Consider the following 24801-nt stretch of genomic DNA (forward strand, 5'->3'; position numbering starts at 1 on the left):
ACTCTAACTATATAGAAGTTCATTGAGTTATATAGTCTTCAAGCTTGCTCTAGTTAATTTTGGGGAGTGTGTGTGTGTGTGTGTGTGTGTGTGTCAAGATGTGGTGGTGTCCTGTGTGTGTTTGCAATATGTTTGTATAATAAAGTTTAAAATAAATAAAAAATTTAATCATTTAAAATGTTTTATTACAGTTTGTGTGTGTGTGTGTGTGTGTGCATGCACACACACGCGTGCACGCTCATGCACAAGAATATATGTATGAAAGGCAGAGGACATGAAGCAGCCAGTTTTCCCTTCCACCAAGTGGGTCCCTGGAACTGTAATCAGGTCATCAGAATTGACAGCAGTCTCCTTTGTTAGCTGAGCCATCTCGCCAGTCCCTCACTATTTTTTTGATGCATGGTTGGTTGAATGTATAACAGGCTACAGGATAGCCAACTATATGCAGTGTGGAATCTAGGGAAGAAAACAACACTAAATTCAGAACATGAGCCCAGACTCATCTCCTCCTCCCATGAGGACAAGGCTCCTTCGTTGCAGGATCACTGTCAGAAGCCATGTGGCAGGCAGGCACCTGGGAGCTCCTCCACTGCACAATACATTTCTGGTTGCACTTGCTTTGAGCTCCTCCCACCGCCCACCCCCAATGCTGAGACTCAAACGTAGAGTCCTCCACTTGATAAGACTGGTGGTCTTCAAACGAGTCTCAAATGGTCACACACATCATACAATCCTATTTATGTGGCTAGAATTCCTAGTGGAGTTAGTGGAGTTAATTTCATTAACTCCCTACTGCATTTCTTACCAGATGTTTATAAGATGCTTTCTTTCTCTTTTCAACAAAGTAAAACCACCATTTGCAATATGCAGTTCTGAAGCATCCATTTGTAGTACTGGAATTTCTTCCACTTATATGTGTTTACACACAGATTTTTTTTAGCACCTTTTTAGTATTTAAAAATGTTCTATTTTTGTTATTTATGAGCATTTTGAGTGCATGTATGTCTGTGTACTACATAGTTAGAAGAATGTATCAGATCTCACAGAATTGGAGATCCACACATTTATGAGACATGTGGGTGCTGGAAATTGAACTCAGACCCTCTGGAAGAGCAGCTAATGTTCTTAATTGGTGAACCATCTCCCTATGACATACAAGTCACTTTTATTTTATGTGTATGGATGTTTTAGCTGCTTGTGTCTGTGCCCTACACATGTGCCTGGTACCTGTGTCATAGAACAAGACAATGGTTCCTCTGGAACAGGAGTTATAGATGTTTATGAGCTACTGTGTGTATGCTAGGAAGTACACTCTGCAAATGTTCTTAACCTCTGAGCCATTTCTCCAGCCCTGATTTTTAGTAGTTTTATTAAGGAATCATTTACAGGTCACCCACTTAGCACATATAGCTCAAAGGGTTTTGAGCATATACAAAGTTGAGAAACTTTCACCACAATCAATTCTAGAACATTACACTATTTTTACCCAGTAGCAGTCACCCTCCACTCTCTGTCCCGCCCTACTCCCCGACCCTATGACCCACTATTCTCTTTTCCACCTCAGGCATGAGCCTGTTTTGAGCATTTCCTATAAATAGAATTGTATGATGTGTGATCATTTGAAAGTGGCTTCTTCCACTTAGGATGGTCATCTCAAAACTTAGATTATCTAGACAGTAGGGTGTGTCAGTCTGTCATTCCTTTTGTTTGCCAAACAGTATTCTACTCCACCACTAAGGCTTTGCCCTGACAAATAATATAACATCTGTCCAAAGGCCAATGCAATGAGGAAGGAAACCTAAGCTTTCTTGAGCATGTGCCCAATCTGAACAAACTTAGTCCAAATAAGACAAGATCCGTGGAGCACACATGGTATAGGTTTATAATTCATTAGTTGGTGAACATTTAGATTATTTCCGATTTTAAAAATTATTTATTATTATCATTAGTGTATGTGTGTACACACATGCACGCTTACATGCATGCACACATGTGAGTGCACATGTACCACAGTACATGTACGGAGATCAGAGGACAACTTTCAGGAGTCAAGTCATGGCTTCCGCCTTTATTTTGGGGAATCAAACTTTGGTCACCACTGTAACTTTAATTTTTTAAAATGTTGTTTTTAATTTTTTAAAAATGTTTTAACTTCTCTGTTAGCCTACCATCCACCAGAGGTAGTGGGGGGAAATGATACCGAGAAAGTGGACCTGTTTAGAAAGATTCTTTGGAGCAACTCCAATCCCTGTTGTCTGGAAATCGGCAGTTTAATTTACAGGTCAGTGGCACAGTTTGATCTACTTATAAATACTTTACAGATAGAGTTGGAATAGCAAACACAAATCAACAGAGGCGACTGCCAGGCCTCAGCCTCCGGTCCAGTCAACAGGAGGGACCCAGAGGGACTCCAGGAGTTCTCAGCTGTGCCTCTCTCAGGGACACATTGCATTGCTAATTCTACCAACAAGCCAAGTTCAGGCTCTGTCACTATCCATTGTGTCCTATTTCTACCCTCCAAACATCACATGTCCTCCACGGGTCTTGCCTCAGCACATGTGTCTGTCCCAGCTGATGTCACAGCCCAAGTCATCAGAAGTAACAAGAAACTACAACACACCACCAGAAGTTTTTGGTGCGTTTCTCTCTATGGAGTCCCAACAACTGTACCTCAGATATGTAATGTAAGGTAGACCAATATATGCAGGTTGTTAGAAAAAAAAATCCTTCTATTACTTGTCCTTTTGCCTGTTTGCTTTAACAGAACATCTTTTCTCCTGTGTCTCTTTTAGCTAAATGCTCCTTCATGAGTCTGTCCTGGTCTTCCACCTGTGTCCACATCCAGGAAAACACTCCTTCACATTGGTTTGCCCCAACAAAACACCATTCAACAGACTTTCCAAAGATCCCTTAGGTTTCCACTTCATAGGAGGCTTGTGCATCGAGTGCATTACCCATTGAGCCATTTTGTCAACTCTATTTCTATTTTTAACTACTGTGAATGCTGCTGCTGTGAACAGGTGTATACAAGTGTATATCTTTAAATTTCTCTTGTCTATTTAAGCCATGAGTGGAACGTCTAGGTCCTACAGTAACTCATGTTTAACGTTTTATGAACTGCCATGGATGGATCATTCCTGTTCCCTCAAACAGCAAATGAGAGCTGGGACATCTGTACATCCTTGTTAGCCGTGCTTTCTTCTCTATTTATTATCGTACTCACACTGTGCTTGTGAGATAGGCTCTCATTGGAGTTTTGCCTTTCATGTTCTTAGTGGCTAATGACACTGATGGTAGTTTCAAGCTGCTCTTTAGCTATTCTTACACCTGCTTTGATGAGTGACTTATTTTCCATGTTCCTATTAGATTGTCTTTTTTTGGCATTGTCAGGGGATTGTTTTTTAATAGCTTCTGAGTGTAAGTTCTTTTTAATAAAGAGTTTGAAAATGTTTCCTCCCATTGTATAGGTTATTGTTTCCTTGTTCTTATTGCATTCTTTGAAGCACAAAAGTGTTTGGTTTCTTTTCACTTTTTCTTTCTTTCCTTAAAAACATAATTTTTTTATATTTAAAATTTTATTTTATGTGTAGGCATGTTTTGCCTACATGAATGTGTGTGTACCATGCGTGTGCCTAGTGCCTGCAAACATCATAAAGAGGCATCTGATCTTCCAGGATCTGATGATCCAGATGGATGGCTTGTGAGTCACCGTGTAAGTGCTGAGAACCTAACCCTGGTTCTCTGCAAGAACAAGGTCTCTGAACAACCGAGACATCTTTCCAGCCCCTTCTTTAAGCAAACATACCATCTTGCTATGTTATTAGGTTTGGTATTGAACTCTTGGGCTCAAGTGGTCCATCTCAGCCTACAGAGTGTCAAGGGCTAGAGGTACCACCATGGTAGGATGCAAATGTATTTTATTTTTAAATTTATGTATATTTGCATGTGTCTCTGTGTGTATGCCACCCATGTGATGTGCCTGCAGAGGTGAGAAAAATACATCAGATCTCATGCAAGTGTAGTTACAGAAAGGTGTGGGCCACCCAGTGTGGATGCTAAGAACCAGACTTGGGTCCCTGGGAACAACACCAAGCATTCTTCTCTACTGTGTCATATCTCTAGCCCCAAATGCTTTTTTTTTTTTAAACAACTGCAAAATATGTCACTACTTTGAAGATATTTTTAATTCTTAACTTCAAGCTAAGACAATAAAAATCTATGTCAACCCAACAAGGAATTTGATACATTTTTCAAGTATATCAAAAATATATGATAAAGTCTATAATTGGATACTTAATAATCTATAAACAAAACTGTTATGTCAAAGTGGTTGAGATCCTTAAAGATGCTTAATCCATGTCAGTACATGGTCTTTTCAGGTGATTTCATAGACTGACGCTGCTGACGGCAGCATATAGAGAGGCCTCACCCTCAGAATTAGGGAGGAATTAGTGTTACTTTTTTGTTTGTTTGTTTGTTTTTTGTTTTGGGGGGGGGTTTGAGACAGGGTTTCTCTGTGTAGCCCTGGCTGTCCTGGAACTCACTCTGTAGACCAGAAATCAGAAATCCGCCTGCCTCTGCCTCCCAAGTGCTGGGATTAAAGGCGTGCACCACTACTGCCCGTTAGTAGTACTTTTTATCTCAGACAACTTTGAGGAGATTTGATGCCCTTCTTTGGTCTCCAGGTAACAGGCACACATAGGTGACCCAGGGAGACAAACATAGGCAAAACACACATAAAGAGTGCCTCACATTGTGTTTCTGATTTTGGACAACTAACCACTAAGAAAAGTCTCTTACAGCTCTTTTTGATTAACAGGCGTCTATTTCTTAATCTATCTCTTAGCAGAGTCAGAAAGAGAAGGTAAGCTGGGTGGTGGTGGTGCACACCTGTAATCCCAGCACTCTAGGAGGCAGAGGCAGGCGGATCTCGGAGTTCGAGGCCAACCTGGTCTACAGAGTGAGTTCCAGGACAGCCAGGGCTATACAGAGAAACCTTGTGTGTGTGTGTGTGGGGGGAACAAATCCAAAAAAACCAAAAAAAAAAAAAACCCAAAAAAGAAAGAAAGAAAGAAAGAAAGAAAGAAAGAAAGAAAGAAAGAAAGAAGGTAAAACCATAGATAATTCAGGAAATAGTAGACTAGGTATGGTGGCTGTGGTGTTGCTCACTGGGAGACAGTAAGCAAGTCTTCTTTAAGAGAGTTATTTATTATATATATAGCATTCAGCATTTTGCCTATATATATGAATGCAGGCCAGGAAAGGACACCAGATCTCATTATAGATGGTTATGAGCCCCAGTAAGCACGTCTTAACATCTCTGGGCAAGGTCTGTTCAATGAGGGGTTGGATGGATAAACCACAAAAAGCTCTCTTAATACCAATGACCCTGTTCCTCACCTCTCTACCAAGTTTCATTATATAGGCATAAAGTAGGGTACCGTCAGCCAACATGGAAGCTACCTTCCTTCAGAAAACCATAGACCTTGGCTATGCTAGGTGTCTGAAGGCACTGCTTTGGTAGGAGGAGCCTCTGGCAAGACAGAGAAGTAGGCGGATCATATCTTTGTAGTTCTTCCTGTCTCTGTCGCCTTGCTCTGGACATAGAGAGGTTTCCACTCCTCTCTAAGGTATTAACAGTCTCTACTTAGACCTGCATTTTCTTGTGCACAGTAGCATTACTGACCCCTTGCTTCTCCTGCAAGCACACCATTCTTGTTCCATTCTTTAAAGCTCTTCCAGTTTGCATAACTATGCAAATAAAGTATTTGTTTTAATAAAGAATGTACTTTTGTGGTGGTTTGAATATGCTTGGCCTATGGGAAGTGGAATTGTTAGGAGGTGTGGACTTGTAGAAGAAGTGTGTCACTATGGGAGTGGGCTTTGAGGTCTCCTATTCTTAAGTTCCACCCAGTGTGGAATTCCAGTCTCCTCCTGGCTGCCTTTGGATCAAAATGTAGAATTATCAGTTCCTTTAGTACCATATCTGCCTACACACTTCCATGCTTCCAGCCATGATAATGGACTAACCTTCTGAAACTGTATGCTAGCCCCAATTAAATGTTTTTCTTTATTGTTCTGTTCATGGAGTCTCTTCACAGCAATAATATCCAAACTAAGACAGAAGTTGGTACCAGGGACTGGGGTATTGCTATGATAGCCAGACTATCACTTCGTTTAGAGGAGTGTGGATTTTGGGATTTTGGATTAGTAAAGCAGTGGAATGCTTTATGTCTTAGCTCCAGCTAACCAGCATCAGAGAAACCCTGTCTCAAAAAAACCCAAAAAAAAAAAAAAGTTGCTGTTTTAGTTAGGGTTTTATTGCTGTGAAGAGACACCATGACCAATTTTTTATTTATTTATTTATTTATTTATTTATTTATTTATTTATTTTTGGTTTTTTGAGACAGGGTTTCTCTGTATAGCCCTGGCTGCCCTGGAACTCACTCTGTAGACCAGGCCTGCCTTGTTGTTGTTTTTTGTTTTGTCTTTTTCACAGCAATAAAACCCTAAGACAGAAGTTGGTACCAGGTACTGGGGTATTGCTACAATAGGGCTGTCCTTGCTTTCATTTGGAGGAATATGAATCTGGGGACATTAAATTAGGAAAGCAGTTGAATGCTTTCTTTAAGCACAGCTTAATGGCCATACCTGTAGAAGCATGGAAAGACAGTAGTGTTGAGGATGACTTGAACCAGATCTGGGGGCCTGGCTCAAAAAATTCAGAGAAGAATTTTAGTATATTGCCTAGAGATCATGCTTGTGATATGTTGATGAGGAGTTTGCCTTTGTCTGCCTGAGGTTCAGGTGAGGAGATTTAAGTTAAATTTGCATTGGCAAAGGAAATCTCAAAACAGTCTAATATAGACCCTGTCCTGAAGTTCACTCTTATGAAGAGCATTTTGATAAAACAGAGCAAGCTGAGCAAGGAAAATACAAAATGTATGTCTCAAGGATGAAGGGGCACCAGCAAGTAAAATGAAACTAAATCCTGTGTTCAAGGAGATAAACAGATTAAAGATAGTATTTAGAATTAAGGGAATGGTGACCTCAGGGCACTATCCCACCCAGTTAAGCATTCAGTTTGTGAAAAGGAGTTAAAGAAAATCTTAAATCTAGGCTTGGTAGTACACACCTTTAATCCCAGCACTCAGAAGGCAGAGGCATGCAGATCTCTGGGAAAAAGGGGGCGGAGCGAGGAGTTGCAGGGAGAGGAGAGAGGAGAACCAAGATGGCTTCTGGCATTTTTTTTCCCTGTGTGTTTTCATAAGGTTGGAAATATTCGGATAAAGTTTTATCACTTTTAATTGGTTCTGGAATTACTGTATCGGCATCTTGTAATTGTGTTTATAGTATACATAAATCTAATTGGCTAACTAATTAAGAGCATGCTTGCTTCTACCGGGTAATTGGGATGTGTGGACCTTGTGTGGAAGTGAGATAAACTCGTGGAACAAGCGAGTTAGATGTTGCGACGGCTAGCTCCAGAGAGTGGCCGAGACTGCTCCAGAGAGTCCGAGGCAGTAGCAGGAGCACAGAAGCATGGTCCAGCACCGCTGCTGTGGAGAGTTGGCGGGATTCCTTTTTTAATATTTCCCAAAACAAGTTCAAGGCCAACCTGATCTATAGAGCAAATTCTGTGACTGCCAATGTTAGGCAGAGAAGGAAACCGTGGAAAACGGAAAGATGGTGAAGATGTAATTGAATGATGGGGTCATGTTTCAGCCCCAGCAAACATCAGAGCTTGGCAGCTTCAACCGTGTGGTTCTGACTTTAGGATCAAGGATAGAAGAAAGGGTTTATGAAATATTCCTCTGCAACTAAGGAAAGATGCTGAGGCCAGGAATGTGTCTGCAGACTACAGTTAAGAGATTACATGAACTTCAGAAGAGACTTTGAACTCTGGACTTTTAAACATTGTTAAGTCTATGACAGACTATGGGGCCTTTTGAAGTTGCACTAAATACATTTTGCATTATGTTATGGCTACAAGACTGTGGGAACTAAGGAGTGGATTGTGGTAGTTTGAATAGGTATGTCCCCATAGATTCATATGTTTGAATGTTTGGCCTTAGAGATTGACACTATTAGGAGGTATGGCCTTACTGCCAGAAGTGTGTCACTGTGGAAGTGGGCTTAGAGGTTATATATGTTCAAGCTAATTCCAGTATGAGACACAATCTCCTTCTGCTGTCTTCGGATCAAGATGTAGAACTATCAGCTCCATCTTCAGAACCATGCTGGCCTGTTCTCTGCCACATATCCTGCCATGACAGTAAAGGACTAAATCTCAGAAGCTGTAAGCCACTCCCAATTAAATGTTGTCCTTTATAAGAGTTGCCTTGAAGGGCCGGAGATATGGCTCAGTGGTTAAGAGCACCAATTGTTCTTCCAAAGGTCCTGAGTTTAATTCCCAGCAACTATATGGTGGCTCACAACCACCTGTAATGGGATCTGATTCTGGTGTGTCTGAAGACAACAGTATACTCATATACATAAAAAAAAAAGAAAGAAAAAAAAGAGTTGCCTTGATTATGGTGTCTCTTCACAGCAATAAAATCCTAAGACAGATATTTTAAAATGTATGAGATGTCTTTCTAATGCAATCCAGTCTGGTCCCTGAAACTAGCTAGCTTCCCTAAATTCTACGTCTGTCCAGCACACTGACCATATGCTGTGGACACAGAGGCCAACTTTCAATCAGACAGGAATTCACAATAAGGATCTGCAAGCCGGGAAGGGTGGTGCATGCCTTTAATCCCAGCGCTTGGAGGTAGATCTCTCTCAGTTTGAGGCCAGTCTGATCTATGGAGTGAGTCCTAGGATATCCAGGGCTACACAAGGAAACCTTGGGGGGTGGAGGGGAGGAAGGAGGAAGGATCTGCAATCAACATGACTATGTAACTACGGCCACATCTGATCTTCCACACAAATAACTTATCAGCTTGCTTAAAGACAACCTAAACTTCCCCATTCATGGTTCTTTGATTTTCCATTTTTCCTCCCCCATCCCAAGAACGATGACAGCAGTGGGTTCACTCAGTTGACTACTACACAATTATGCTAGTGTTTTATTAATTCAAAAGCGCTTCACAAGAAAATGTAAATATGACTTCCAATAGGAATGTTATACCTGGACTTGATACCAAGTTCACAGATTTGTGTGCAAGGGAAAACAGGCTTTCAAGTTAATAACAATTTGTGATCAAAACTTTAACCCAAGGATTCTCACAAGCATCACAAATGACAACATGAACAAAAAGTTTTGCACAGTGACTCAAATGTTCAGCTCTACAGTGTATGCTTAAACTGATAGGACACTGGTATCTTAGTTTTACATTTCCAAATAAAGATGTTACAACAGCTCTGCAACCAGGAGGGAACCGCTTTGAAAACCTTCCGAGTGCCGTTCCTACCCTTTCCCTGTTGGCTTGTGTTCACAGCAGCTTTTAAAGTCTGCTTATCAATTCATCCACAGTACCACAGAGGAACTACAGCTGTAGTCAAACTCTGCCAGAAGTTTCTGTATCATCAGTACATCACACTTTAACTGGACAGGATCTAGGTTTATTTCAGTCTATGAAAAACTAAAGTTCAAAGCAAATTCAATCTTGCTTAAGGGAACATTGTAAAGTAACAATTCTTGATATCACTTGCCTCATATGACCCATTTGAAACCATAGAGAATTACATTGTTTTGTGTGTCACTGTTCCGAGAGACAAAACAAATTTGAACAGGCTAAAACATCTTAAAAAATGCACCAAGCTGCTGGGCTGTGGTGGCGCAAGCCTTTAATCCCAGCGCTTGGGAAGCAGAGGCAGGCGGATTTCTGAGTTCAAGGCCAGCCTGGTCTACAGAGTGAGTTCCAGGACAACCAGGGCTACAGAGAAACCCTGTCTCAAAAAACCAAAAAAAAAAAAAAAAAAAAAAAAAAAAAAAAAAAAAAAAACCAACAACAACAACAAAAACCACCATGCTTAGGACATTTTAAACAAAACTTTGATTTCTTATACATACTCCTGTCAAATGAAGTTATTTCCTGTACACCACTTATTTCCTTTCGTTTGACCTAGATCGGTTATGAGACCTTGAGAAGGATAGAGAGACTGCTTGTGATTTCTCTCACTAGACACAGACCTTTTTCTTCTATCTCTGGAAAGTGATCTGCTCCAGCACTGAGGATGCTCCTCCTTCTTGGAGATCTGCCCTGAGGTGGAGGCTTCCTCCTATGCTAATCGCCTTGAGGTGACAACCCCAAGAGAGAGGCAGGCCACAACTTCCCACTTCTTTTCCTCATTGAGTCATAGCAGATAACAGCAGCAGATCTGGGATCCTCAAATTCAACAAAAGCAAAGCCAGGAGGGGTTCAAGCAACCCACACACTTTGGAGTGGTTCATAATAGCCGAAAGCCCATTCTAATTCAGTCTTGTTCCCACTGTTTCCAAGATTCCTACATAAACCTTACAGTCCAAGGGACAGGAATCACAATGCATTTCGAGACCCTGGGTTCAAAAGGCTAAAGCGCAAATCCTAACCCTCTGACACGCACACCCGATCTCCTCTGGCTCTGCTCTCACAGATGTAGTCTGTCCTGCGGCATCCACAAAGTGCCTCCACTTTCTCCCTTTAACCTTAACGTCTTTCTTATTTCCTAATGGTAAAACAAATACATATTTGGTTTGTTTTTTTAAAAAGCTAAATAATTAAATACAATAGTTAAATATTGGCAGCACTCTATATAACCCCGAAATTAACATTTTCACATATGATAGTTAGTCTATTAATTGAGAAGAGGAAATAAGATTGCTTGAATTGAAACCCAGCACTTTGGATCTGTTATCAACTGGACCTTCCTTCTGCCATATATTATCAGAAGAAAAATATCTCAGCATGGATAATCAAGTTCATATCAGTTTCCTTCCCTAATACTGTTATAAAATCCTCTGATCAAAGCAACTTGAAGAAGAATGGACTTATGTTGACGGGTACAGTCCATCATAGTGGGGAAGTCATATGACAGAAGCTGAAGGAGGCTGCTAGTCAAATGGCATCTATAGTCAAGAAGAGCATGTGATGAGGGCTTGGGATCATTTTACTTTCTCTTTGTTCCTCAGTCTAGGCCCCTAGCTGATGTCATGATATCACCTGGAGTTAAAGTGGCTCTTCCCACCTCAATTAACCTAATCTAGATAATCCCTGAAAGGCATGCCCAGAGCCCTGGCTCCTAGGTGAGTCCAGATTCTGTCATGTTGACAATCAGTAGCAGCTCCCATTAAGTTCACAGTGGGTAATCTTTTGTAATTATGATCTTGAAAGAATTATATCAGGCAATGAACTCATAGAAGGAGAGATGTGATGGCTAAATCCAGGATAAGCAAGTTGTAGTTAAGTCCCTGGAGGCTCTGGAGCCTGGCCAACTCAGAATCTCATCTCTATTACTCTCATCAAATGGGAACTCAACTCTACAGAGACTAGACAATAAAAAATGATGATAAACCTTGTACTGTAAAAAGATTATAAACCTCTGGGATTACTGGGATCCTGGTTTGGAGCTAGGCATAGAGCATGTCCTCACTCAGTGAGAACCCCTCGTATATGTAGCTTTCAGGACAATGTCATGGCAACCAGTACTAAAGCAAGAGACAGGAAAGCCTGGCTCTGTGCTCTGAATCATCAGATTTTCCTTTGGTAACTTTATGACAGGTTATTTATAGAAGCCAGGCTGGACCAGGCACATCCTACCATTACCCTAGGTTTGGGAAACTGGGTAGTAGTTTCCTGGGAAGCAGAGGCATAGCTATAGTCTACAGTAGTTAAATCTCTCCTCTGTCACACAGAATATTGTCCAGATGAAACTTGGTAGAAATAAGTGAAATGGAGGAAGGAAGTCACAGAGGGACATCCAAAGGCTGGGAGAACTGGGGAGCCAGGCAAACAGTCGCTATCTCCAGGGCTCTGTGGAGAGACAGAACAGGAAAACAAAGCCAACAATTATGACAGAAAAATCAGACAGGCCCCAAAGTCCTGGAAAATCAGTTCAGGAAACTAGAAAGGGGTTAACTTGTTAAACCTTTGGAAGGATACTAAGCAAGGGACTCCAGATGCCTTGGGAAAGGGAGCAAAATACACCATGACTTCTGCAGGGAGAGATTCCAACGAGTATATTTTTTCTGTTTCCTGGTTTTTAAAGGAAAGGATAAACATACACACTCTCTTCTCCACAGTTTGCAGTTTATTCCATACTTTTTTTGGATTTCCCCAACACCAGCCATGGGAGCCAACTCTTCAGATTCTGGCCCTTTGAGAGTAGACCCTTAAAACATATTTAACATTGAGATCTGAACAACCCAAACTAAATCAGACCAAGCAAACATTTGTGAGAGATGGTTTATTTCTTCAAGGGGGCCTACTTCCCTTCTCTAGTTCACTGTCATCCCAGAGTTAAGATAGCATTTTTTAAAAAGATTGATTTATTTTAAGCATATGAGTACACCACTATGTTCTCTTCAGACACACCAGAAGATGGCACCTGACCCCATTACAGATGGTTGTAGGCTACCATGTGGTTGCTGGGAATTGAACATAGGACTTCTGGAAGAACAGTCAGTACTCTTAACCAGTGAGTCATCTCTCCAGCCCCAAGACACCATTTATAAATGCACAGACGATGCACAGATCAGATCCCTTGCCTGCCAGTTAAACCCTTTGTAGCTTCCTGTTGTCATCATACTAAAAGTCAAATAATAAGTTGTGGGCCATTAATTCCATGTGACCCAGTCTTTGTTCACCTCAGTCCTTAGTCCGCCGTCCTCTCAGCATTTTCTGGCTGGTCGGTGCTTGCACTGTTTTTGCCTTGGGTATCTTTCTCCTGAGCTCCCTTCTGTGTAGCAGCTGTTATTTGAATAGGAAATTCTCTTCTCTCTGACTGTGGCATGGCTGACCCCTTCCTTTCCTATTCCACACAAACAAGGAGCCTTCCAGAAACACCCAGTCTAAAGTCCTCACTCTTGCTCATCAGTGGTTTCACTTTCTAGCATTTTCCTTGGGCCTTTGCATGCTGACTGCAGCTCGTCACTCTCCTGGGTCTGATCTGTCATCGTCACCACTGAATCCCCAAATCCACAGTAGAGTGTTGCTTAGTATAACTACTGTAGACAAAAAAACAAGCAAATGAGCAAACAAAAAACCAAAAAAAAAGGAAGCTCTGATTCCCTCCCTTTCCCTCCCTGCCTTTGATGACTATCATTCACTTTGATGGCAATTAATTCCTTCCACACCATGCAGACACAGCATAGTATATTCTATTTTACTCTCGAATTCTGTGCCCTGGAGGAAGAGAGGCACTGTGAGCACAAGCCAAGAACTTGTTCATGTACTCTGGCTCTGGTTCTGTAAGTTATCCACATTAAATGGTGAGACCCTGTCCTTCACTCTTTTCAGACACATCTCAAAACCAAATTGTGGGAGAATTTTTCACTTGAGAATGTCTAAATTCATTTCAAGACAAAGCACCAAGCTTGGGAGAGCAAGGACAACACAATGCCCAGTTGAGGGATGAAGGATGAGCGTGACAGCTAAGGAGCAGAAAGAGAAAACACGAGGAAGAAAGTGTTTCAGTAAAGCCAACAATATGGGCAAAGGACAGTTTTACTCATCATCAACACAGCCCAGCCTCGAGGACAGTCTAAATACTCTCCAGGTAACCTTAATGTGTACCCAAGGTTGAATCAGAACATTGGTGAAAAGAAAAAGGATAATGAGAGGTGATGCTGAGAGAGTCACCTCAACAGATCACAGGAGGCTTAGAAGACCTTGTATTTTCTTCTCTGAGTACATGGAAACAAAACGTTTTCCTTTAAAAGGAAGGATGACCTGATTAGACTTGTACACATCAAACATTCCTATTGTGGACAATGGATCAGTGCTGGGGCTGAATATAAGACAACCAGTTTGGAGGCTCTTGTGATAATTCAGACAAAAGATAATCACAGTCTGAAGTTGAACTACTAGAAGCAGGGGTGAAGAGAAGGTGAATTCCAGAGATGTTTAGCAGGTAGAAATGCTTGGGCTTGGTGAGAGACTCTGTGGGAGGAAGATATCAAGAACCACCTGCTGTTAAACACCTGGGTGGAGGATGCTTCATTCACTAAGATAGAGATCTCTGGGTGGAAGGCACCAAACCCAGAGTAGAGGCCAGTCTGTGGATATGTGGGTGAGGACAACAGCCTGGGACTTGGTGAGTTTGGGGTACCAATGGGACATTCAAATGATACCGGAAGACCATAGATAATGACTTAGACTTAGGAGAAACCCCTAGGTTGAGGATAGAGATTTGGGAATCAGCAGGAAATATTGAGAATGTGTGAAGCTACCCAGAAGGGAGTGGGGAATGAGAAGAGGCAAGTGTGTCACAGGAGCTCAACGTATTCTCTCAGCTAGGCAGCCTAAACCACCAAGGGAAGTTACACCGAGTGCTGAGCTGACTTGTCCTGGCCAAGCCTCTTCAGATCTCCAGCCAGCAGGAACACCTGCTGCTGGCCCACGTTATTCCTGTCTCTACCAGCTTAGTGAAATCAACCTGGTATGCACTGAGGGAACTGGGAATTGTGCTTTGGACTCCGATGCAGAAAAACATTTCAAATTCTGGATTCCTGTTTAGAGTTTTCTAAACATATTGGGAGTTGTGTAATTGATATCTGAGCTATTTTAAAGGATGCAGGTCTAAATTATCTGACAATGGGGATATTTAAGAACTAACTCAAGGACCAATGAGATGGCTGAGCAGGTAGAGGAGCTTGCCAAGCCCAACAGCCTATGTTCAATCCCTGGGATTCATATGGTGAAAGGAAAGAATCGACTCCTCCGAGTTTTCCTCTGACCTCCACATATTTACTGTGGCATATATATGTTCACAATACACAACATAAATAAATGTTATAAACAAATTAAGCACTAACTAACTCAGTATAAAGTCTTAGGGAAGCCGGGCAAAGGTGGCACACGTCTTTAATCCCAGCACTTGGGAGGTAGAGGCAGGCGGATTTCTGAGTTCGAGGCCTGCCTGGTCTACAGAGTGAGTTCCATGACAGCCAGGGCAATACAGAAAAACCCTGTCTCAAAAAACAAACAAACAAACAAACAAACAAACAAACAAACAAAAATAAAGTCTTAGGGTAATAATAATAATTATTGAGACAGGTAGCCCTGGCTGTCCTGAAACTCATTCTGTAGACCAGGCTGGCCTTGAACTCAACAATTCACCTGCCTCTGCCTCCCAGGCATTGGGATTAAAGGTGTGTGCTGCCACTGCCGGGTTTAGGGAAAAAGTTCTATGAGCAGCAGCAGAACTTGCTCTGTGTGAGGAAGGATAGGTAACGCTCTAATTCTAGACTTTGGATGACTGTGATTTTTATCTCTGGCTTTCAATCTGAATGAATCTACATTACCTGTTCTACCTCTAATTAGAAGCAACATCTGTTGCATTATGAATAATGACAGCAGAGAAATTTCTTTTATGTCTTACAACAGCCTATAAAATAAAGTTCCATTTTAAAGGTGAAGAAACTGAGACTCGAACTAATGAACTTGACCAAAATTCAGCTCTACAGCGCATATGCATTATTTACTTATTTTATATTTATTATTTATTATAGTTATTATAATTATTATGTTAAGTTCAAATTCCACTAACTAGCTCTTACTTCTTTCTTGAAGGGTTGGACCAGCCGGAGCAGAGAGGACTGGAGACGGAAGGAGGGTCTGAGAGAAGCCCTGAAGCTGCTCCCTGAGGGCACTGCGCCCGCTGGTGATCTCAGCACAGATCGTATGCATCACCTCCAAAAAGGCTGAAGACTTGTCGGGGAGGAGGGGAGGCAGAATTGTCTGGGCAGTGGCCAAGTGCTCCCTCAGTACATATAAGGCCCTGGGTTCAAACCCCAGCAATAAAAATGAGCAATTGTGTTCTTAAGCTACGTATTCTTTTCTTTTACCGGTATCTTCATAGATCTGTGATTGGGAAAGTTAACTAGGGAAATGTCTGCCGTGTTCTCTTCACCATCTTTCACTAAAGGCATAGAAAGAAGTAGGTGGTGGTGCCTAGAAGGTAGAGTGGGTGGCACTGGTCGGGGACAATAGGATTATTGGTTCCACCAGTACATTATTACTAGTCACTAGAATTAAGCATAATAATAGTTTGCATTTATATAGTATGTTCTAATTTATAAAGGGCTTTTATGACATTATCTCATTTGATCCTACTGACAACTTTGTAGACAAGGCATGTATAATTATCTCATTTTATGGTTGAGAAAAAAACAAGACTTAGACTTAAATGAATTGTATGTTCAGTGATTAAACTAGAAACCAAATGTTCTTACTTAGAAAGCTTGAACTTGACAAAGGTCAAAGCTACACTTAGCTTGAACCCCACAGAGGTTAAAAGCGTTTGCTTTTAAACACCATGTTCCACTAGTCGTTCAACATATATTTATTGTGTCTTGTTTTCTTAGTTCCTTGCTCATTCTAAATATATTCCGCGTGCTTTTGATGAAGCAGGTACTCATTAATGAAAACACGTTTGCGTAAGGCTTCTAGAAACTTCTCCATACCTCAGCAACTCATTTGACCACGGAAGCAAACACAGGCCTGTGGCCTAATCGCCGAGTCCCCACAAGCACTAATTGCAGAGAAGATGAACCAAGCAATGACCGAAGCACAGCCCAAAGACTGTCACTCAAGGCCTCTCAACCTCTGGGCACTGGGCTCATGAAAAGCTGCTAAGAAGCCATTGCGGCAGCTCCCAGTCAGAAGCCAGGGCAAGGTGATGAAAAACCTTTTACTCCCAGGAGTCTGTGTGATTCTCTTTTGCGGTTGTTAACATTTCCCTTTAAAAACCGGTAGCAGCTGTTGGCTGTCTTAGAAATTGTCTAGCCTTAGCGGAGCACATCAAAAAGCGCCCCGCGGAGCTGGACCCCTGGGGCAGCTCTGTAAATAGCACCTGTGACGTGTGAATCGGAGAGGGCCCGAGAGCCCTGCTGGCTCCTCTGCAAGCCATACTGTGAAACCTGGAAAAGACGGCCTGGCTACAGGCGGCTCCCACCGAGGGGTCTTCTGACTCGCGTGGCAGTTTCCTCTCTCTTCCCCTCTCCCCTGCTTAGTTCTTTCCCAGCACGTTTCATCCGTCCAGTCTGTCAGATGATATTGTACAAGAATCCAGACCGAACTCGCCTGTCTATTTATAGAAGCCAGTTCTGCCACTTCAGCCCCGTGAGGAATGAGTTTGGTTCTGGATTATGTCGCATGTGAAAATGTATTTATTTCCAAATGCTTCAGCCCCACCCTCGTTCCGTCACATCAAATACTCCTCTTAGAATGACACACCCTGCTCCTAGGTCCGTTTAAAATGTGTTTGAAATCACAAAGATAGTTCATACTAGTTAAGAGTGTCACAGACTATATAAATGTACGGATAAAAATTGATTAAAAAAAAAAAGTCCCAGGTTCTTGCTCCAAGGTAAAATTAATGCTTTTTAAAATTTTTGTTTTGATTTTTTTTTCCAGCTTGGAGGTCTGGTGAAATGACTTATGGGTAGGGTTTCAGTAGTAGGACTGGAGACTCAGCCATGATAAATCTCCTAAGCAAAATCAATAGTTTATCAGAAGAGGAAGAGGAGGAAATGAACACTGATTTTTCAGCCTGGGTGAGGAAAGTTCTCACAGAATAATCCAGAGAGTATGCTGAGACACAGAGCTGGGAAAGATGTGCCGAGAGAGACAGTGACTAGTGCCAAATACCATCATTCTAGGAACCACAGTACAAATGCTTCTCGGTCCTGAGACAGCCCCACAGATCCCAGACTTCCACTTTAGCATCTCAGCAGCTAAGAAAATTCAAATAGAAGAGGCTGACTTGCCCAAATGCCTAAAGACCTGTACTCAATGCCCAGGCTCCACATGGAAGAAGGAGAGAACAGACTCCTGCAAGTTTTTGTCTTGATTTCCATCCTGGAATGCACACGCACACATGCAAAACAAACAAAATAATTCTGTGGGTGTGCGGGAGCGCCTTGAACCTTAAGACCAAGAAAAGACATAGACTTGTTTTGCTTTGCGTTTTGAGTTTTGAAACAGGAGTCCCCTGGGTAGTTCAGGGTAGCCTTCAACTAGCCATTCTGCAAGCCTGCATCACCACACGCAGCTCCAGTCAGATGTTTGATCCAGTCTCCCTTGCCACTATTTAATACTGCTGCTGCTGCTGCTGCTGCTGCTGCTGCTGCTGCGACTGCTTTGCTCACTGCTATGTGTATGACCTGGCAAATTGTAGTTGGGTACTTGACTGACAAGTCCCACTGGTTTTCTGCTTTCTTAGTGCAGAATCTGACAGACTGCACTTAAGTAGCGATAATCACGATAATCACACCAGTCCTTCCACACCTGGAGTGAGGCTAGGGAAGCAGTCAGCCTCCAGTCAGGCTGACTTCAGAGAAGACAGGTAATTGCCGCTGGTTTACAGGCTAGGCTCCCTGGAGATCCTGATTTATCCGGATTGTGCCTCCTGCGAGTTTTTTGATGGAGTAATGATTGAAGTGTCTGCACTTTTCTTGCTTTGTAATAATGATTATGGAAGAGAAGCAAAACTCTCTGTTAGTGCTTGCTGCCCTATGGTTATTTCATTTCACTTTAATTTGGCATGTTAGGGTTTTAATACTGGCTTAATTACACCAAAGTTTCAATTTTCTCACCATCACCCAGGGAATAGAATGAAGGTAGGTTAAGGAGGGAAAAAAAGGAAAAGAGACAAATTTCAGTGTTTCTAAAGGTGTCAATCAAAGACTAAAACGGTGGCTGATGACGTCACTCTGAGATAGATTGAGTACCCAAGGGTCACATGTCTTTGGGTCTAATTAACTTTAAATAAATAAACAAACAACAGAATGAGGGCTGACCAGTGAGATAGCTGAGGGAATCAGGCTACATGAACGCCACAGCACACGCACATACAAATACACACATAAATAAATGTGATATCAATTGATTGATTGGTTGGTTGTTTTTTTGAGGTTGGGTTCCTCTGTATAGCCCTGGCTGTTCTAGAATACACTCTGTAGACCAGACTTTTCTCAGACTTGGAGATCTGCCCACCTCTGTATCCTGAGTGTTGGGATTAAAGGAGTACACCATCACCTGATTAATTTACTTTTTTGTTTCTTTTCTTTTTTGTTCGCTTGTTTGTATTTGTTTCTTTGTTTTCACTGTATAGCCTTGGCTGTCCTGGGCCTCACTCTGAGGACTAAGCTGGCCCAAACTCACAGAGATCCTCCTGCTTCTGCTTTTTTCCAAGTGTTGAGATTAAAGGCGCGCACCACCACCACTCTGCTAATGTAATTTTGTTTTAAAGCGGGGCTAAAGTATGGCTCAGCAGTTAAGAGTACTGGCTGCTCTTTCAGAGGGCCTGGATTTAATTTTTAGCTCCCATATGACAGCTCTCTACCACCTGTTAACTCTGGTTCTCGGGGATCCCATCCTGTCTTCTGGCTTCCACAGGCATCACACACACAGAATATACACACCTCCATACAGCCACACACCCACATGCATACAAATAAATTACTTTTTTTTTTATTGAAAAACTAAGTAAAACTTCACAGCATCTACAGAGTCTTAGAGATGGAGTGTCAAGACTGTGACGTTGGGGCTTCATCATTCTTGTAGAACTCTAAAAACTATCTGCAGATTCCAGCACACTCACCTTTCGGGAACAGTCCAGTTTTTGAGGATACCTATATTTTCAGGCTATCTTTACAGGTTCAGGGTCATTTCCACACTTACTTGCTTGCTTACTTGCTTACTTACTGAACATACGTATGCTTTCTAATTTGATTCATGCTAAATGCTTTTCGGAGAATACTCTCAGCCCAGCCAGTTCAACTCCACACCAAGCTTGTAGCTTAAGGCTTCCTGACTACAGTGTATCCAGTTATAGAATGGGAAGCTGTAATAAAGGAGCTTTATGGTCCTTTTGAAGGTAGGTTTTATGGGTGCATGGATAGAGCAAGAGCAGGAAGGAGGCATGGGAAAAGGAAGACAGTTGAGGCAGGCAAGGGAGAAGAGTGGAGCCTGACAGTTTTTCAAAGCTGGGTTGAACTCTGGCCACACAAATACTTCCATTGAGCCAGCTACATCTTTGCTCTGTGACCTGACTTAATTAACCAGTGAAACTACTTTTACTGAGGTGAAGAATGTGGAATTATGTATGTCGAATATTTTCTACTCCAATGTTCATTGCTGAATGCACTCTTAGCTGCTCACAGCTAAGGAAGCTGTCCTGTGACAGAGAGGCAGTCGCTCACACTGGTGCCTGTGCAGTGGTTCCCAGTGAAGAAGGATCCTGTCTTACTAGGCATGGATTGATTTGGTCTCAATTCCATGTAGCTAAGTGGCTTGTATGTCTAGTCATTAACTTGTTAAAACAACTTTTATTGAACACTGAGACAACTGCAGTATAAAAGAGTAAGACATTAGCCCGCCCAGAAGCTAAGAAGATGGAGAAGAAATTATTTAAAGCAGAAGCATTCCTATTTTGCTACTGAGAAATGCAAAATACTAGGGAATTCAAAGGACAGAGCAGAGCCTCCAAGATCTACCTTAGCTATACCTTACAAACGTCAATATTTTTTTGTGCTGTCATTTCTTTCTGTCTTTTTGAAAAAAAATCTTAAGATTTCCTTTTTTTTAAAATCTTGGAATTATTTATGTAGATGTTTACCTGTTTGGAGATGCTTGTTATTTTTCTGCTTTTCTAATTTGATTTCACTGTGGTTGGAAAAGCTATTGTGATATAGCTCAGGCTGGTTTTAAACTCAGTACACAGGTGAGGCTAGCCCCTCACATAAGATTCCCCCATCCCAGCCTCTACAGTGATGGAACTGGGGAGGTGCTACCATGCTTGGTTGATATGTTTTTACATTTTAATTTTTTTTTCTCTAACCTGCATTCCTGTGAGCTAGTTAAAACCTTTTGTTGCCTGGCAGTGGTGTCACACGCTTTTAGTCCCAGCACTCTGGGAGGCAGAGGCAGGTGGATTTCTGAGTTCAAGGCCAGCCTGATCTACAGAGTGAGTTTCAGGACAGCCAGGGCTATACAGAGAAACACTGTCTTGAAAAAAACCAAATAATAATATTAATAATAAAAAAATAAAACCTTTTGTTATGTTTTGCTTGTTTGCTTGTTTGTTTGCTTGCTTGTTTTGAAGAAGGATTTCACTGTGTAGCCCAGAATTGCCTCAAATTCATAATCTTCCTGCTTCAGGTTTCTGAATGCTGAAATTACAGGTGTTTACCATTGAACATTTTTTTTGTTTATTTTTTTGTTTTTTTGTTTTTTCTAGACAGGGTTTCTCTGTGTAGTCCTGGCTGTCCTGGAACTCTCTCTGTAGACCAGGCTGGCCTCGAACTCAGAAATCTGTCTGCCTCTGCCTCCCAGAGTGCTGGGATTACAGGCGTGCAGTACCACTGCCTGGCACCATTGAACATTTTTATGACTCCATTTTATTTGTCTAGTATTTTGAGTGTATCTTTTTCTATAGCTTTCTCTCTCTCTCTCTCTCTCTCTCTCTCTCTCTGAGTGTGTGTGTGTGTGTGTGTGTGTATTCATGTGGACATGCTTGCAGTTTCTTGAGTTATTAGATAATATACACATATTTCACCTTTGTTTCTGTTGTCTTTTTGAGACAGGCTCTTACCATGTAACTCTGGCTGTTCTAGAATTTGCTTTGCAGACCAGGCTGACCTGAATTCACATGGATCCACCTGCATCTGCCTTCTTCCCCCGCCCCCCACCTTGGTTTTTCGAGACAGGGTTTCTCTATATAGCTCTGGCTGTCCTGGAACTCACTCTGTAGACCAGACTGGCCTCAAACTCAGAAATCTACCTGCCTCTGCCTCCCAAGTGCTGGGATTAAAGGCATGTGCCACCACTGCCTGGCTATGCATCTGCTTGTAAGTGCTGGAACTAAAGGTGTGTACTAATGGTTAAAGTTATATCCAATGCCAAGCGTAAAAAAAGATGACCAGAATCCCTTACACCCTTCCTCTCCAACCTGGGCCCGGCAGAATGGCTCCCCTCAAAGAAGGCCGGTGAGAAGAAGGGCCGTGCTGCCATCAGCGAGGTGGTGACCCAAGAATACATCATTGATATTCATAAGTGCATCCATGGAGTCGGCTTCAGGAAGCAGGCTCCTCAGGCACTCGAGGAAATTCGGAAGTTTGCCGTGAAGTAAATGGGGACATGAGATGTGGGCATTGACACCAGCCTCAATAAAGCCGTCTGGGCCAAGGGAATAAGGAATGTTCCATATTGCATCTGAGTACGTTTGTCCAGGAAATGTAATGAGGATGAGGAGTTACCACAGAAGCTCTACACATTGGTAACTTACGTGCCTGTTACCACATTCAAAAATCTACAGACAGTCAATGTGGTTGAGAACTAATGTGCTGAATGTCAAATAAAGTTGCAGAACTGCCAGAGAAAGAAAGAAAGAAAGAAAGAAAGAAAGAAAGAAAGAAAGAAAGAAAGAAAGAAAGAAAGAAAGAAAAGAGAGAAAGAAAGAAAGAAAAAAAGAAAGAAAGAAAGAAAGAAAGAAAGAAAGAAAGAGAGAGAGAGAGAGAAAGAAAGAAAGAAGAACGAAAAGAAAAGAAAAGACAAGACGATCAAATGCCCCCCTTTGGTAGGGGCTCCTGCTGACTGGCTTTCACTGAGAAAAAGATATTTCCAAACTATGCTTCCTTTACCAATTAAAGTTTGTATTTACTTATGCCATGTTAACATATAAGCAAAAAGTGTCTCTCCAAGCCGGGCATGGTGGCGCACGCCTGTAATCCCAGCACTTGGGAGGCAGAGGCAGGCAGATTTTTGAATTCAAGGTCAGCCTGAATTCAAGGCCAGCCTGGTCTACAGAGTGAGTTCCAGGACAGCCAGGGCTACATTGAGAAACCCTGTCTTGGGGGGAAAAAGTGTCTCTCAAAGAAACATGCTATAATGCTATATAGTTAATATTTTAGCAATATTAAAGAAATCCCTTCCTTGGGAATACAAAATAGCCATTTCCTGATCGCTGGCTACACAATAGGCAAGGGGTAGACACAGAAGCACCCAGTGCCGTGGGATGCATGCACAGCATCTTCAATCTCCAGAGACACAGAGCTAGGCAGAAACAGCAGAGGTTTGACGTCTGGATCCGTTCCCTAGTTACATGCTTGACCTTGAAGAAGTTACTCAGCTTCTTTATGCCTCAGTTTCCTCATCTATTAAATGAGGCTAGACCTGTGAGGGTAAATTAGGTCATGTCCATTAAACACTTGAGGCCTTTGGAAGAAATGCATTTACAAACCTATAAACAGCATGATTAATGTCCTCCTCAGCATTATGATTGGTGATGGGAAATAGTTCGGTGCACAGGCAACTTCAGAGTCGGGAATGTTTGCTGGAGAACAGCCCCGGCCCCCTCAGCATCTTTTGTGCTAGATTAAAACATATCTCTCCCACAGAGGTACTTTTGCCTGTAAATTGCAACAAAATACAAGTGGACCAAACCATCTGAGTCACCTGTTTTTTTTTTTTGTTTTTTTTTTTTTTAGTTATTTTCACGTACCCATGTAGAAACATCAACTATGAGTGTTTTCTATCAAGTACTATAAAACTCATGTTTAAGACAAGGAATTAAAATCTTTGCGTCTTTTCAACTTTGTAATATTTGTAAATATTTTAATCTTCCCCACCCAGTAAAACTTTTGTATCCTCAAAGGCCCACTGTTCTCTATTCTAGAAAACTGTTGGCTTGGTACAGTTGTCCTTTGCTCCTTGGAGCAGAGACTCCTTGCTGTCACTTACATTTGTTAGGCACAAGTTCTTTTCAGTGTAGCCAATTAACTCAAACTGAGGACCCCAGCTAATGGGGAATGGGAATGGTCACCACCTTCTTTAGAATAAAAACCAAGAGCACCCTTGCTAGCAAACCCTCTTGATCAAAAGTAAGTCTGCCACATCCAGTCACATCAATTGAAATGATCAACTGTTTCTTTCCTACCCCAAACTTACTTTTAACACCTATAGTGTTTTCTACAATAACACAGACTGCCTTCTGAATTATATAAACAATGTGGATACAATATCCAGGAAATTTCAAGTGTTATGTTAAATTTCCCTCATTATTTCACGGATTTCTCAGGCCAGCCCAGGATACTCTCCACTCTCATTTCAGACTCTACAGGGAGGGCAGTGAATTATGGAGGCTTTTTAGAGCTCCCTATGTAAACTGATACATTGCTCTCTGGATCCCAGCTCTCTCCTCTGGTTTATTTATCTTTCTTGATTGTACTCGTTACTATCTGCCATATTGTCTGGGTTATTCTCTGCTCTCCCATCAAAACCATGGGAAAGATTAATTTTGTTTCCCATCTATCTTCTACACCTAACAGTATGTGTGAAGGATATAAGAGTGAATTTGTTATCCTGTGAATGAAGTAGTAGTGATAACTTTCTGTTTCGAGCAAACGCAAGATGCGCTCATGGGCGTCTAATATGTGGCTGAGCTGAACTAGAGAGTCTGACTGACCTCATATCCCCCTGCCTTCAGGAAAGATCATAGAGATGATCCTTTACAGCCGTGGCATGTTTCTGTTAGAAGGGTTTTGATGGCAATGGGGAACAGATAAAGGCAACAGTTGCGTCTAAAGCATCAGACAATCTGGACAAAGGAAGGATGTTCTAGTAAATTGTTCTTTAACTCCCTTCTGATATTTTT

At 41.8% G+C, this 24801-nt stretch overlaps 2 pseudogenes; one reads left to right on the forward strand and one right to left on the reverse strand.

The window, feature by feature from the left end:
- Positions 1 to 10051: 10051 nt before the first annotated feature.
- Positions 10052 to 10495, reverse strand: LOC127678712 (serine/arginine-rich splicing factor 3-like; annotated as a pseudogene).
- Positions 10496 to 13563: 3068 nt separating this feature from the next.
- LOC127677948 (60S ribosomal protein L31-like) lies at positions 13564 to 22505 on the forward strand (annotated as a pseudogene).
- Positions 22506 to 24801: the final 2296 nt, after the last annotated feature.

This window comes from Apodemus sylvaticus, chromosome 2 (assembly GCF_947179515.1).
Source record: "Apodemus sylvaticus chromosome 2, mApoSyl1.1, whole genome shotgun sequence".
NCBI lineage: Eukaryota > Metazoa > Chordata > Mammalia > Rodentia > Muridae > Apodemus > Apodemus sylvaticus.